Raw genomic sequence first — 14,848 nt, forward strand, 5'->3', positions numbered from 1 at the left:
CAAAAGAGGTTTATTGTTGATGATAATGCAAGACCGATGCAAACTTTAGTCCTATGTGATTCTAGTGCTATGTAATTAAACATTTCTGTTTGTTGTGGGGGGGGGGGGGGAATCACCATGATGAGCCAAGTGCTTAGTGAATCCTAGTTACTGTGAATGCAGAAATGTTGCATATTGCCACTCACTACTGCTGAACTCAATAAAATAAATGAGCATTTTTTTAAAAGTGTGCAACTATTTTCACAGGAAATAAAAAGAGTATTGTTTGAGATGTTGTTTTGTGTTTGTTTTTTATTCTAGTAAAGATTGTAGGTACTTACAGGCAAAGTAATTGTTCGATTTCGTACTCGATTGCCTCTGTCATCTGCACTTTGTACACAATATATGGGATGATTTGGGTCATCTAGGTCAACAGCCACAAACACAGGCAATCTATGATAATTGCCAATATTGTGCAGTACAGTAAAGGCTAATACAATTTGCGGCACTTTACTGGGGCTGTATATCAGGCTTCCACCCGACTAGTCCAGGCATCTGAAGCAGATTTTCACAACCCCAGCACAGAAGTTTGACAGTGCCAGGAACAGCATGTCTTCTGTGTGTTAGTGGCTGCAGATAAGGCTCCAGTACCTCATACAGACTATAGATTGCTGCTCTATTTAACCTATTTCACTATTTCCTCTGATAATCCAGATAATTAACAGTATGTGCTATTAGGTCATCCAGAATATAAAATTGCTGTTTTAAGCATTAAGGGCCGCCTCCTGAGATTATATGATTCATGGTGCACACAAATAAACCAAGGCACATTACATGACAGGTCACATCACATGGTAGAATAAATTATTTGCAATGTAAATAGTGTAAAACTAAAAATTAAACCATAAAAATCATGACAGAATCACTTAAATAAATTTAAATTAAAAACTCATTTATTAGGACAAGGATTAAGCCTGTTACTGTTTGAGTACATTGCACAAGTGTTAGACTTATACTTACAGTTATATTTTCACACAGCACTTTGCCACTCAGGGTCAATCAATATACAGAGGATTAGCTCAAAAAGAAGTCACCCCCAGATTTCAGGATATTCTTTGCAGGTGAAACATAGGCAAACACCCCTAGTCCCTAGGTCCATAAACTTGGTCCCTCCTCTGGGCAGTAGTGCACCCAGGACTCTAATCCCACAAAATATCCTTGGTGAAGTCTTAGGCTGCTCTTATTGCTAAATATTATAGATGAATATGGATAGTAGCCCCAGAACACAGTTTATTGACATAATGGCAATAAACTTATATTGTGGCTGGGAAATCTGATAGCCAGACATCTTGAAAGCTGTTGGATGAATAAAGGTCAAGGGTCACATCAGGAAAAATCTGGGACTTTCAGGCGTGCAGCCTAATATGACCCATGGTGACATTATTTAATCAAAGGTACTTATGGGCATAGAAAGATAAATGATGTATTTTATACCAGTATATGTTATCTCTACTATTTTAAACTCACTATTTGGTTACATATATTTATCTGATGATATGTGGGAGCACTATAGATAAGGGTGGATTGATGACGTCATACTAACAAAATTTGGGATCTTTTTTGTTTTAAATGCATACTATGGTTCACTATAGATATATATAACATCATATAAGACTGCACTCAAAGGTTTTGCAAAGTAAAAAAAATGGTAATTTATTGAACCAACGTTTCGTTCTCAGTAGAGACCTTTCTCAAGGTTACAGGACTGGAACAAAAGCAGACATAAATAACCCCCCACCAAGAATTGGAGCCAAAAGTGTGTGTTGCAATAGAAACCAGTGTAAACACCTACTCATAAGCAGTGTAACATTGTAGTGAGCTGAATCACATAAATACATGAAACAAAAGATAAAATAACGTGTATCTCATTGTTGTCTCATTAGGTGTCATAAACCATAGGGCTGATTCACTAAAGGTCGATAAGTTTTATCGCACACTTTTTTGCGTTAAAATAGATGCAAAAATTAACATGCAATTCGCTACAGTATTACCACATGCGTTAAGTTGCATATCGCATGCGTTAATTTACGCGCTACCGCATGCGTTAATTTTAATGCATGTGTTAATTTGCGCGCTGAAATAACACTAATGCATGATTCACAAACACTTAGACGCACTAAATATCGCATTAGTCTATGCGAAAATGAACACCTACTTGAGGCAGGCAGTAATTATAGAAAAGTACAGTTAATGAGCTTTTGGCAATAAAATATGGACTTTGCAGTGTGATTTATTCAAGTCTGTGTTGGCCCTAGAGTGATGAATCCTCCAGTTTGCAGGGAAATGGTCATTTTCAGTACAGTAATTTTTATGTAATGGCATGTATGGCTAACATGGCGTGCGTTTTTTCGCACGCGGCAAATATTTGTACGCGGTGCGTTGATTAGCACTCGTTCCATCTAATAACGCACGAAAATAGTCTTTGCGAATAAAATAACACAAGCAGCATCGCATGTAAATTAACACAAATATGCTTTTAGTGAATAGTGCGTTAACACATGAAAAATTAGACGCGATTTTTACCGCATGCTATAAATAATGCACGCTTTAACACACTTTAGTGAATCGGCCCTCATGAGTCCTATTGTGGTGCTAAATTACAATCAGAAGCAAACGTACAAACATTATAGGCAGAACAGTGCTTGGTATGTAAAAACAACAGAGCCAACCAAGACCAGGAGAGAACACTCATGCTGTTGCAATAAAGTAATTATAGTAGCATGACAAGTTTGATTGGTAACATAGTATCAAGTGCATAGTAATCAAAAATGAAAAGAGTTATTTACCATGTGTTATGATTTTTAACTTACTTCTTTTGATAGAAATGAAACAATTATTAAAGCTAAAAATTAGAAAGATACATGGGTAATCAGGTTTGTGAAACAAATAAAACAGTAGAGACAAGCATGCTGGATTACCCATTAGGCCCCTAAGCGGAGGGGGGGGGTGTATGGGGCCCAGTACCAGGAGCGTAAACACGGCCCACACAGGGCAGAGGCAATACTGATATATATATCCCTATATATATCCTGTGGGTCCTGAATTGTGTTACTTGCTCTTGAGGAAGTGTGCCGTGTAGCACGCAAAACACGTTGAGCTTTTGTTACTGCCTCTATTACTCCTGAACAGTGTGAGTAGCTTGCATTGCACAGGGTTTTTTGTCTTAATAAACTGTATTACACTATCTGTGTTCTCTTATCTTCTATTTAACCCATTGAGAATCGGGCAATTATTGCAATCAATATTTGATCTGGGTTTCTATGAGCTTTATCCTACATACATCTGGTGAGCATTTTAATTGACAGATTGTGTGTGCACTGATATACAACAAAACATTTTGTCACTTTGCACTTTTGGTGCTGTTGGTATCTTAACGTATTTCACTAGATTGCGTTTTATTTATTTTATTTTACATGCGCTTCCACGATAACCATTGTGCATGGAAAAGAGTGTGTTTTTTTTAAATGGGCATAGTATTTGGGGAGTGGTCAAAAAGTTGGCATGGTCAAAAAACTTTGCCACACTACGTGCAGTTGATAGTTGTTTCTCTCTCTTTCTTTTTAATGTATGGGGCCAGTGGAAGGTGGAGGCCCAAAAAGTAAATTTCCTGGAATTGTCTTTATGCAAATCAGTAATTCAAAAAAGATTGCTGTTTGTGGAGAAATGTGCATCATATAATATAATATAGCACCATAGGTGTCACCTTCAGGACCTTAACCTTCCTACCTGCTTCATCAGGCAGTCTCATACCCCACTCCATGCTGCATCTCCGCTCCCTGTCCTTTGGGTAGACGCTCCCTGTCCTTTGGGTAGACTTCTAAGCAAAGTCTTATATTTTCAAAATCAGGTGCCCCAGTGAGTTACTTAATCTCCCTCAGAAAAAGTTTTTGGCTCACTTTGAAAAGGAGTACAGGAGTTAATATCATGTTTGTTTAAGAAAAAAACTAAAAACATTTACATACAAAGCTGTTGATAATATCCCCAAAATCCAGCTTACTGACATACAAGTATGTTTGCATGTTTTATTAAAAAAGAATCAGAACTCTTGTCCATTTAATACTTACAGAAATCAAGTCAAAGGCAGGTGTCAAAAACATGCAGCTGTCCGCAAGAAAAGCAGAATAATTCCTTTGGGGGACAAATACAAGAATGGTATTTATGCATGGGACATGGTTTATACACCCTATCAAAGTGCCACAGATAATAAAATACATGATCTGTAGCACCTGCAAGACTGCAAGTGATGAACTATTTTTTAAAGTTTGTTCCGTGCTTGAGACCTGCTCCCCCATCCACAAGAAATGAACAAGGCAAAAAAGGACAAGTGACAATTGGGGCTCTGTACTCCATGGTCTATAACAAGAGTAAATACATGCAAACCGCATCTGCTGTTGTCCTTGAATTCACAACCACCAACACACCCCCTTCAATTGTAAACTACATTGCAGCCCACCTGTGGTCCTTTGGTTGTCTTCAGCTTTCTATGGCTGGTACACGATGTTCACTATAAAGTTCTTGTTGGCCTTTATTGAGTAATAAAATGGCTGTGAAATAAAGCTAATCTTTATTGCAGTGACATGTCACATTCATAACTAATTGGCATGGCGTCTCTCCAACAATAAACACTTTAGAGTCACATACTCTCTATCCTAAAACTGGCTGGTTATACTTGTCATACTGGCTAGTCCATGGAGTGTTACATTTGCCAAAAAGACAAAACAGGTAAGCACACACAAGGTGTGCCAGGGCAGCCTATAATTGTACAAAAATCTGTAGATTTAAGGTACAGAACCCTGAGAAAGTGCCATGGGGCCTGAGAGGGGCCTTTAAAAGAGGTATGCTGTAATGAGGAGTCTGTAATGACTGGTGAGTGAGAAAAGGTGATTTTCAGAAGAGCTGCATCAAAGTGTAATAAACAGAAAGGTATTGTAGACCTTGTTATATCTCGGTGAATAAAAACCCTTTTAGACCCCAAGAAATGAGGGTTATTTATCTTTTTACCCAGAGACTTTGGAAACAACTTTGTCAAATCTGTAAAGGTTGCAGTGAACTGCTTTGTACTTAAGTTGGTTTCAAAAGCTCAAATGCTCATATTTATTCAGCACAAAAAATCCAAAAGCTTGAATGTTAAACTTTGATCTAAAAGCTTGCTAGTTCATATAGAAGTCAATGGAAGTTGTCATGGTCCAAATTTTCTAGAACCACTGAAAATGATGAGTAGACTATATAGATATATGATTTTTTTTTTCTTGGTTTCATTGGATAAAGTTTTTTGTATTCAAATTTTTTAAGAAATAAGCAAAACATTTAATTGTCAAATTTAAATTTCAAATTTGCTAAAAAAAAATATGCTAAATATGCGAAAAAATCGTGTTTGTACTAATTAAAAATAGCTTGAAAAACTTCATGATTTATTAAGCAAAATAACCACCAAAAAAAAGGACAAAACGACTCCATCCAAAAGCTGTCGAGGTCATGTAGAAGTCAATGGGAGCTGTCCTAGGCAAATTGTAACCATTTTTATGGTATTTGTGGTTTAAGAGTTTTTCTTGTATTTTCATTTGTAAGGACATGGAAATTCTTACAAAAACCTTGAAGTTTTTATATTCTTTGCATTTTTGTTCCACATTTTTTTGTTCATGCTTTTTCCGTTCTTTTATTAAATGACTAGAGACTAGACATTTGCAGTTTAAGCAAAAAAATTTTTTAAAGTTTCAAAAAACTCTAAAACCACTAAAATCAGAATGTTGATAAAGTGCCTCTCCGTGTTTGTTTTTTGTCATTAATACCCAATATCACGTTACATAATTTTTGTGTGTGTCACCGTTTTTTTGGGGGGTTTTTTGCATTTGAAGTTATATTAGTTTGTCTTTGTCTGTAAAATGTTCATTGTGCAATTAGATTAGTGTACTGTAAATTGAATTTTGAAAATGGAGAGATCATTTACAAATTTCCAGTATAAAAACATGAATGGGCAAGGTGTTTTCTGTACCTTGCCCCAGATCAAAATCCTGAGTAAGGTACAGAGTAGAGGTAGGTAGGTAGTGGGACTGATTAACGCCCTAGCTGCCCATCAATGCTATACACTTCCAGAAAGCACCTGTCCTTGTGCTCTATTCTGGACTGCATGGATTTGTGTCATTGGCTGCTCATTGAATGTGAAGGGTGCATTTGGCAAAAAAGATGCCCTTTGTACTTTCAGCCCTTAGATCTCACTGTGCAGTCATTTTTTAATTGTACAGTAAAGGTCTGCAGCACTGAATTGTTCTTATAGATTATTAATTGTGAGGATGTGCTAATGATCATGTAGAGTCCAAGACTGTAGGTTTTTGCTGTGGCCTGCAAAGATGGCAGTTTCATTGTGTACAGGCACAAATGGGGGTTCCAAATTATAGGGATGGCAATAGCAACACCAGGTCAAAACTAACCTGGCACCCTAGGCAACCCAGCCAGCCACCTCATTGCACTGCCTGCAACTGTGAATGAATGCTGGGGGGAAGGTAAACATGGTGTGGGGGTGGTGGGGACAAGAACCCAGAGTAGTCAAGGGTGACAAAAGAGTTACATGCCTAGCACTCCCTTTACCGTTGCCCCTTAGTCACATGTTTCTTCTTCTTACCCTTAGTTCTGGTCCCAAGTAGCAATAAAAAGCATGTAAGCAGCTGTGGTCAAAGTGGGATGTGCTACATAACCAATGAGTATTTGAAATGTGCCTGTCTTTGTACTTCAACAGAAACAAAGTACACACTTGTCTGTCACTCAAAAGCAAAAGGTTAATGGCCATGGTGATCCAGCTTAATTGTGGGAAAATGTCTTGATCGTAATTATTCAATGGCAAGCATTTTTGGAGATTTGTCGTCTGTGGTAGAAAAGATTTAAATGGAGGTGACACGTCTTCCTATGTGCCATCACCCTAAGAGTTGCTGTTTTAGTGGAGAAATTAATCTTTTATGCCCATAGAAAACAGCAATAGCTATTTTAGCCAGGTTCAATTAGCAGCTACAATCTGCCTAACATGCAGGGACACGCTGTGTGGTTATATCCTCTGCACTCCACCCTCCAGGTAGTACAGCAAGGGGATTGAGCAATGATGTGAAACCAATTATTTGAGTTGGAGGACCAAGGCTTCGGAGGAATCTAATAGCAGAACAATTTAGAAACAGAAGACACCAGACAAGAAATATAGAAGCAGCTGTAAAAGGACAGGATCCACTGCTCCATTCAAGTAAGAACATAAATTGGCTTGTAAAGCAAAAATATTTTCATAATGAAAGCAAATGTAATTCTATTAACTTTTATTCACTAAGATAATTGAAAATGTACACAAAACTAAAATATCTTTATAAAATAATGCTATTGAAAGCATTATCTATTAATCCCTGCATTAAATGTACCATTGAAACAATGTAGCAGTATTCAGTTCCCTTCCAGACAAGACTGCACAATACACAGGCTGGGAAGGTGAGCTGACTACTGCATTGTTTTAGTAGTGTGTGGATGTGGTGTCTGGATATGCTTTTGTACTTATGTACAGGCAAAGAATGTATAATAATATATATGAGATATAAGGGCTGATTCACTAAAGTGCGATAAAACGTGCGCTATTTATAGCGTATAAGCATACTTGCGCTAATTTACACGCGATATTGCATGTGTTATTTAACTCGCGAAGACTAATTTGTGCGGTATTTGACGGTACATGCGCTAAATAGCGCCCACGTATAGTCGCCGCATATAAATAGTAGCATTTAAATAGTGCATATAAATTGTCACTGCATATAAATAGTGCATATAAATAGTAGTTACATATAAATAGTAGCATATAAATGGTAGCATATAAATAGTAGACGCTTATAAATAGTAGCCGCTAGTGATGAGCAAATCTGTTCTGGTTATCTTTGGTGAAAAATTTGCAAATCTTTCAAAAGATCCATGAAACAGCAAAAATGTTGTGCGGCCAAAAAAATTGTTGCCCGCGACTTATTTTTTGACACCTGTGTCAATTTTTGGACATGCGGTGAATTTTTGCGTGACGAATTTTTTCATGCGTTTTGCGAAACGCATGAAAAAATTTGCTGCGGAAAAATTTGCCGCATGTCCAAAAATTTGCTGTGAATCCATGTCTGGCGAAACATTTCATCACTTGTAGCCGCATATAAATAGTCGTGCGAATAAACGCATGCCATGTTAACCATACACGCCAATACTTTATATTAAAATATTAAAAATGACCATTTCGCTGCAAACTGGCGGTTGCGTCACTCTAGGGAAAACACATACTTGAATAAATCACACTGCAAAGTCCATATTTTATTGCCAAAAGCTCATTAACTGTACTTTTCTATAATTATCACCTGCATGAAGTAGGTGTTAATTTTTGCATAGCCTAATGCGATATTTAGCATGCCTTACTGTTTGTGAATCATGCGTTAGTATTCTTTTCTGTGCGCTAATTAACGCATGCGTTAAAACTACCGCATGCGGTCGCGCGAAAATGAACGCATGCGATATGCGACTTAACGCACGCGATAATACTGTAGTGAATTGTGCGCTAATTATCTTGTCTATTTTAACACAAAAAAAGTGCGATAAAAATTATCGCACTATGGTGAATCAGCCCTATACTGTCTCTGCAAAATGTTTTTAATCCTGTTTTTTCATTGGTGGGCTTAAATAGTGACTTTTCTTTCATAATGCAAATTTTACATTTTTTTTCATTTGTGTTTAGAACCCCTTTAAGATTATGATAAATATATCGTTCATAACATTTCTGTGTCATTTCTATGATTACTGTGAAGTTCCAAGAAGCATGGTTATATAGATATACAAAAATCCTAGAGATTCAAAATGTACAAAGGATCATTTACTTATTCAGAATGAGCATGGGTTATTCCAAATTGGACATGTATAGATGTTGATATTGAGAGGATATAACAACAATCTCAAGCAATTGAATTGCAATAGCACTTGTGGCATAGGAGCAGCCAAATTAAACTATTTAACTCATTAAATTGTGGAAAAAACTCCTTTGGAACTTTCACTAACATTTGAAATAATTAAGACGGCCAGGTACCATATTGGGTATCTAATACAACAATAACCTCTTTATGGACAAATTATAGCCCATATAGATTATGGCACTTATGCACATCTCTTTTTTACTTTGGAAATTTTAAATTTTTAATATTTTGCCCAGTCCAGTATAATAAGGAATTATCTTATACAGGTATGGGGCCCATTATCCAGAATGCCTGGGACCTGGGGTTTTCCAGATAAGGGATCTTTCCGTTATTCGGACCTCCTGCCTTAAGTCTACAAAAAAAATAATTTAAGCATTAAAAAAAAACCAATAGGGTTGTTTTGCTACCAATAAGGATTCATTATATCTTAGTTGGGATCAAGTACAAGGTACTGTTTTATTATTTCAGAGAAAAAGAAAATAATTTTTAAAAATGTGAAATATTTGATTAAAATGGAGTCTATGGGAGATGGCCTTTCTGGATGTATAGATAAAGGTGTGTTATTCTAGGAGCTGTGCAGAGTAATTTTTGAGATTTTTTTTTAAAGTTTACTTATTTTTAACATTGCAGCCAGGACCGGTCCTAGGCCGATTGGACCTATTGTGATCAATAGGGGCCCCGCGCTGCATTAAAAAACAGGCGTTTTTACTCCCCACTCCCTTCCACCCACAGACATTGAAGATCTGGGGCTCATTTGTCCCCGCTGAGTTATTTAAGGAAAAAAACCTGTGCACGGACTTTACTTACATTTATCTCTTATCTTATCTTGACCCTCTTCACTTACCGTCCTAAGGCAGAGCACGCACAGCCCCCTGTGAAGGAGTTCTCATTTTGTGTAGATAAGATAATAGATAAGATAATAGATAAAGCACAATTCAGCAGGAACAGCCCCCTAAGTTTGCTCCATATGACAGCTATATGAATGCTGCTCAGTGCTGCTCTGTTCTGCTAGTGTTGGGTGAGTCTGGGAATGGGAGTACACTGCAGGGCAAATTGCATTCTTTCCATGGGCATGGCAAAAAAAAAAAAATTGCCGCACTGCGCACAGCAGAACTTTTTGTCCCTATTCACATTTTTTTAATGTTGGGAGGTGTGCCTGTATTAAGCACAATTCAGCAGGAACAGCCTGAAAAACTATAAAACTATGACAGCATAGGTATTCCCCTGTACAAAGCATAATTCACAATGTACTAAGGGGGCCCCGCAAAAATGGTTCCAATAGGGCCCCGCAGTTGGTAAGACTGGCTCTGATTGCAGCTGTGATAAGGGGGAGAGGGGGTGAGTGGGCCTGAGCCAGGGGAGCCCCACGTGTTTTTCCTGGTGTCCTGTTGGCCCAGTCTGAACCTGCCAACACATTCAGATGATTTATCATAGATTACTATGTCAATTTGTTGAAATCTTTCCTTTTGAATGCCCCGGTTCTGTTATCTTCTCTACAGAGAACATAACAATGCAATATGCAGTTGAAATGAATACTGCCATGGGAAAACATGTTTTTTTGGTTAGTAGAGCTTCTCCAGCAAAATCGTGCATTGAAATCAATTTTTCAAAAGAGGAAAAGATATTTAATTTTGAAATTTCACATGACGCTAGCCATATTCTTTATTTCCCAGGGTGTCACAGCCAAGTGACTTGTGCTCTAAAAAAACTACAGTCACTCTTTACTGCAGTGCTGCAAGTTGGAGTGATATCACCCCCCCCCCCAGCAGAACAATGAAAAGGTAGCAAGACAGCAGCTACCTGACACCTGTGATAGATATCAGAATAGCACTCTAGAGTAAGAAATAAAAAGTACACCATAAAAATCATAACAGAATCCCTTGAAACTTGAGCAATTCTTGCAGTAATAGGATTGTAAAAGTTTTACCATGTGCATCAAACAAATTCCCACTTTGAATACAGAAGTAATCAATTGAACTATTTTATATAAATACCTTCACTTTGCATTTACTGTATGTGAGATTTGGTGTGAAGAGAAAAGTTTCCAAATTATGGTAATTTTCTAAAAGTAATACAATCATGTAATATACATTAAGAACAGAGAGGTATTGTCAAAGAGGTGTATGAGCAGGTTGTGAATGACTTAAGTTAGTCAGTGTCTATGTTGCAAGTCCTCTTGTCTGCCTTGATACAGTTGATTCAGCTGTTCCCAGAGATATGTATTATTTCCAGTAAAAGGAAAATATATTAACTGGACACAGTGTTGGCTTGTCATGGGATATCAGTGTGAAAATACAGGCTTTCAATTTCCTCCCTGATATTCAACCAGCTTCTGACAGGCTGACGTGTCTGTGTATGGAGCTACAGAAAGGAGCCCATTGCAGCAGATCCAATGTGTTTTCTTGGCCTTAGTAAATTTCAGAGTTTAGCAAGTCCTATGTAGCAGAAACAAATAGTAAACAGCACGTCAAAGGATTTCAGCATGGTGTTCCTTCTTCATATACCCTAGCAACCATGCAGTGGTTTGATTGAGAGACTGGAATCTGAACAGGAGGAAAATAAATAATTACAAGTAACAGTATTTTGGCTGCTGGGGTCAGCGATAGCTATTTCAATATCTATAGAAAATAAGGAGACCAGCTGAAAGGTTTCCAAGAATAGGACTTTCTATTATATCCTAAAGGTTAACTTACAAGTGAACTACCCTTTTAATATTTAATCTCACATTTCAGTTTTATATCAGCAAATAGGAAAAGAAATGTAATAGAACTCCATCACAGTTTAACAACTGTATATTCAACTCATAAAGCCTAAGCCAAAGACAATAGCTAGCAAAAGGGAGAGGCTTGTTTTACAGGGAGGGGCTTCCTTTAAACAAATATTAGATAAAAAGAATAGGTACTGAAACATATTTCAGTATATTTACTACATTCCCTATGTATATGACTCATGTTGGACAACACTGTATATTGCCATTTAATGCAAGACATGGCAAGTCATTGCATGGTCTTTGGCATGAGAACAGTTTTTATGGGCCACTGGTTTCCATAGAAGTATGCTCCATCCAAAAGCTCCTGGATTACCATTCCTAGCATGCTCCATTGGAATCAAAGGTTAAAACATCATAAATGTTATATGCACATGATACATAAAAATAGTATGTGCCAGTACTAGCGCTATGTTCCTAAATACTGCACAATAAAACCAGATGCAAGCGTATCTTCTGGTGAGAGTCTGGCCTACTTTGTTTGAAACCCGGCTCTCTCCTTATGGTTATATATGATTTTCATTAATTGAAATCAGAGCATGGACGTTGCAAAACATTTCAGATGCAGCAAACCCACATAATTGCTTTAAACCCCTTTTTAGGTAATTTATTACGGGGTAACCCTTTTGAAATAAAAAATAACAAAAGTGGTATAAAGGTGATACCTTTATTGACTAACTAAGATAACCATAGCAAGCTTTCAGAACATTTTAGTTCCTTTTTCAAGCTGATTACCAAATGGAGCTAAAATGTTCTGAAAGCCTCATATGGTTATCTTAGTTAGCCAATAAAGGTATCACCTTTATACCACTTATTTTTTATTTTAAAAGGGTTACTCTGTAACATTTTGACTGGTTAGTACAGTACCAACTTTCCTGCACCTAGTTAATTTATGTATGTAGCACATAAAGAGAGAACAGCGAACAGCACCTTATTCCAGTAAAATGCCTTTATTAGATACACATGGCAAAACCTTGGATAAAGAGATGTTTCAGGCCGCACTTGGAATTTTTTCAAGCTTACCAATCACTATGTGAGCATGCTCTTTTATAAGCAACACCATTACACTATCTACTCTCTACATACAATGCAAGCTTTATACAATATAAAAAGTCACTTGTTACTATAGGAGGATGTAGGAGCTGATTTCAGTAACTTTGTAGTACATAAAGGAAAGATTGTTTATACTTACCATGTTCTTCCTTTCCTAGATGAACTATATGTCAGTACTTACCAGGACAATCCCTTTCCCCTGCTCCCATCAGAAATACCCTCCCAAAATCTTTAAAAAAACAACCCCACCCACTTACCAGCATCTCTGTAACAAGCTTTGAAAACCTACCAGAAAGGGAATGGGTTGTACTGACATGGAGTTTATCTAGGAAAGGAAGATCACAATAAATATGAAACAATATTTCCTTTCCCAATGACCACATACCATAGACACAAGATGCTCAGCCAGGATAATTGAGACAAGCTCACAGTATAGGGAACAATATGTCAGTCTTTAATGAACAAAAAACCTCCAGACGTCCTGCTGTGAGCTTGACAAAACTGCAGTAGACTTGACCTAAAAATTATCTCCATTTTCCAAAAAGATGAAAACCTACATAGCTGATAGAAGCTGGGGATAGCACTACCTTCACTGACTGTAAATAACTTAAAGGAGAAGGAAAGGCAAAGTCACTTGAAGGTGCCAAAATGTTAGACACCCTCAAGTGACTTAAATCGCCTACCTTCTACCCCGGGCTGGTGCCCCTGTTAGGAGAGAACAGCACCAGCCCGGGGTAGCTGCAGTGCTTCCTCCTTCCGTCTTCGGAGTGACTTAGCCTTTCCTTGTCCTTTAAGTAAAGTAAAGACTATGATACCAGGTAAAACACAAATGGATGTAACTGTAAAGGAAGCAGATTCCACTACTGCTGGTGGCTCAAGAGGGCACTGACTTATAAGATGAGTAAAAAGTCAGCATTTACCAGATGCTTCCATCATCTGAAGTCTAAACCAGCTACCTATCTGGTCCTGGATCCTGAATACCCAATAACAAAAAAATTGCACAAACAATAGACAAACAGTATGAGCCAAAGACTCCTACCTGGAACAGCAGCATTTAGTCTGTACCAACCATACTTTCATAACCCAGTAAATCAACTGCCAGAAGTGCTTACATGGGTCAGGCTGACTAACAATTAATGGATATTTAAAACTATGCATCTGTAGTGCCAGAAACACAAAGTCCATACAATAACATGTCTAACAGATACTCTACTGGTTGATAAACTCCTGTAACCTGAAAACTGTAGTCACAGAAATAGACGCTGATACAAAAATAAAATACTACTACAACACTAGGCCTTACTTAGGACAACCTCTAAAACTTCCAGAGTGACCTGATGTCTGTATGTACACTGTCTCTATAAGGCACCATACCATAAGAATATCCTTTGTATGACAAAGACAAATCTACATGACATGTATCAGTAAAAATTAGACAATTGAGACTCTTAAGTATATTTAATGTGTGAAAATAATGTTACCTAAAAATACATACAAATTATAAAATATTTAGCCAGTCAGATATATCATTGACAGCCTACCAAAACCATAAAACAAAATATATAAATGTAGGAATATGATGTATAAAAAGTGTATTATGTGGATGACTAATTTATCTTTTTGCCAAAATTACTTTACTTAAACATGGCTGCTTTCTTCAACATCCAACCATCGCCTTCTGATCTGGGTTTAAAAATATTCCTTACAACCTTTACTCACTTTACTCCTGCAACCTGCACTTCTTTTTGAAGAGTGGTTTCTTTTCATTTGTTTTGCAGTATCTAGTCCAGTGTGACCTATAGCTATTATTACCATGTCATTTTTATGAATACGATGTTATATATTACATATGGAAATATAGGGTTGATTCAATAAGGTGTGTTAAAACGAGCGCTATTTATAGCATGTGTTAAAATTTTTAGCGCGTCTTATTTTTCGCGACAACGCACGATTCACTAAAAGAATACTTGCGTTAATTTAGACGCGATTCTGTTTGCGTTAAGTTGCGAAGACTATTTTCGCACGCTAA

At 37.2% G+C, this 14,848-nt stretch overlaps 1 protein-coding gene across 1 annotated transcript in view; it reads left to right on the top strand.

Annotated features, from left to right (window-relative positions):
* The first annotated feature begins 7,164 nt into the window (after positions 1-7,164).
* Positions 7,165-14,848, top strand: part of nxpe1 (neurexophilin and PC-esterase domain family member 1) — a 42,441-nt gene continuing 34,757 nt past the window's right edge. The window contains exon 1 of the mRNA XM_031906674.1: positions 7,165-7,264. The gene's annotated coding sequence lies outside the window, so the exon portion shown is untranslated. The remainder of the gene's footprint in view (positions 7,265-14,848) is intronic.

Source organism: Xenopus tropicalis, chromosome 7 (assembly GCF_000004195.4).
Source record: "Xenopus tropicalis strain Nigerian chromosome 7, UCB_Xtro_10.0, whole genome shotgun sequence".
NCBI lineage: Eukaryota > Metazoa > Chordata > Amphibia > Anura > Pipidae > Xenopus > Xenopus tropicalis.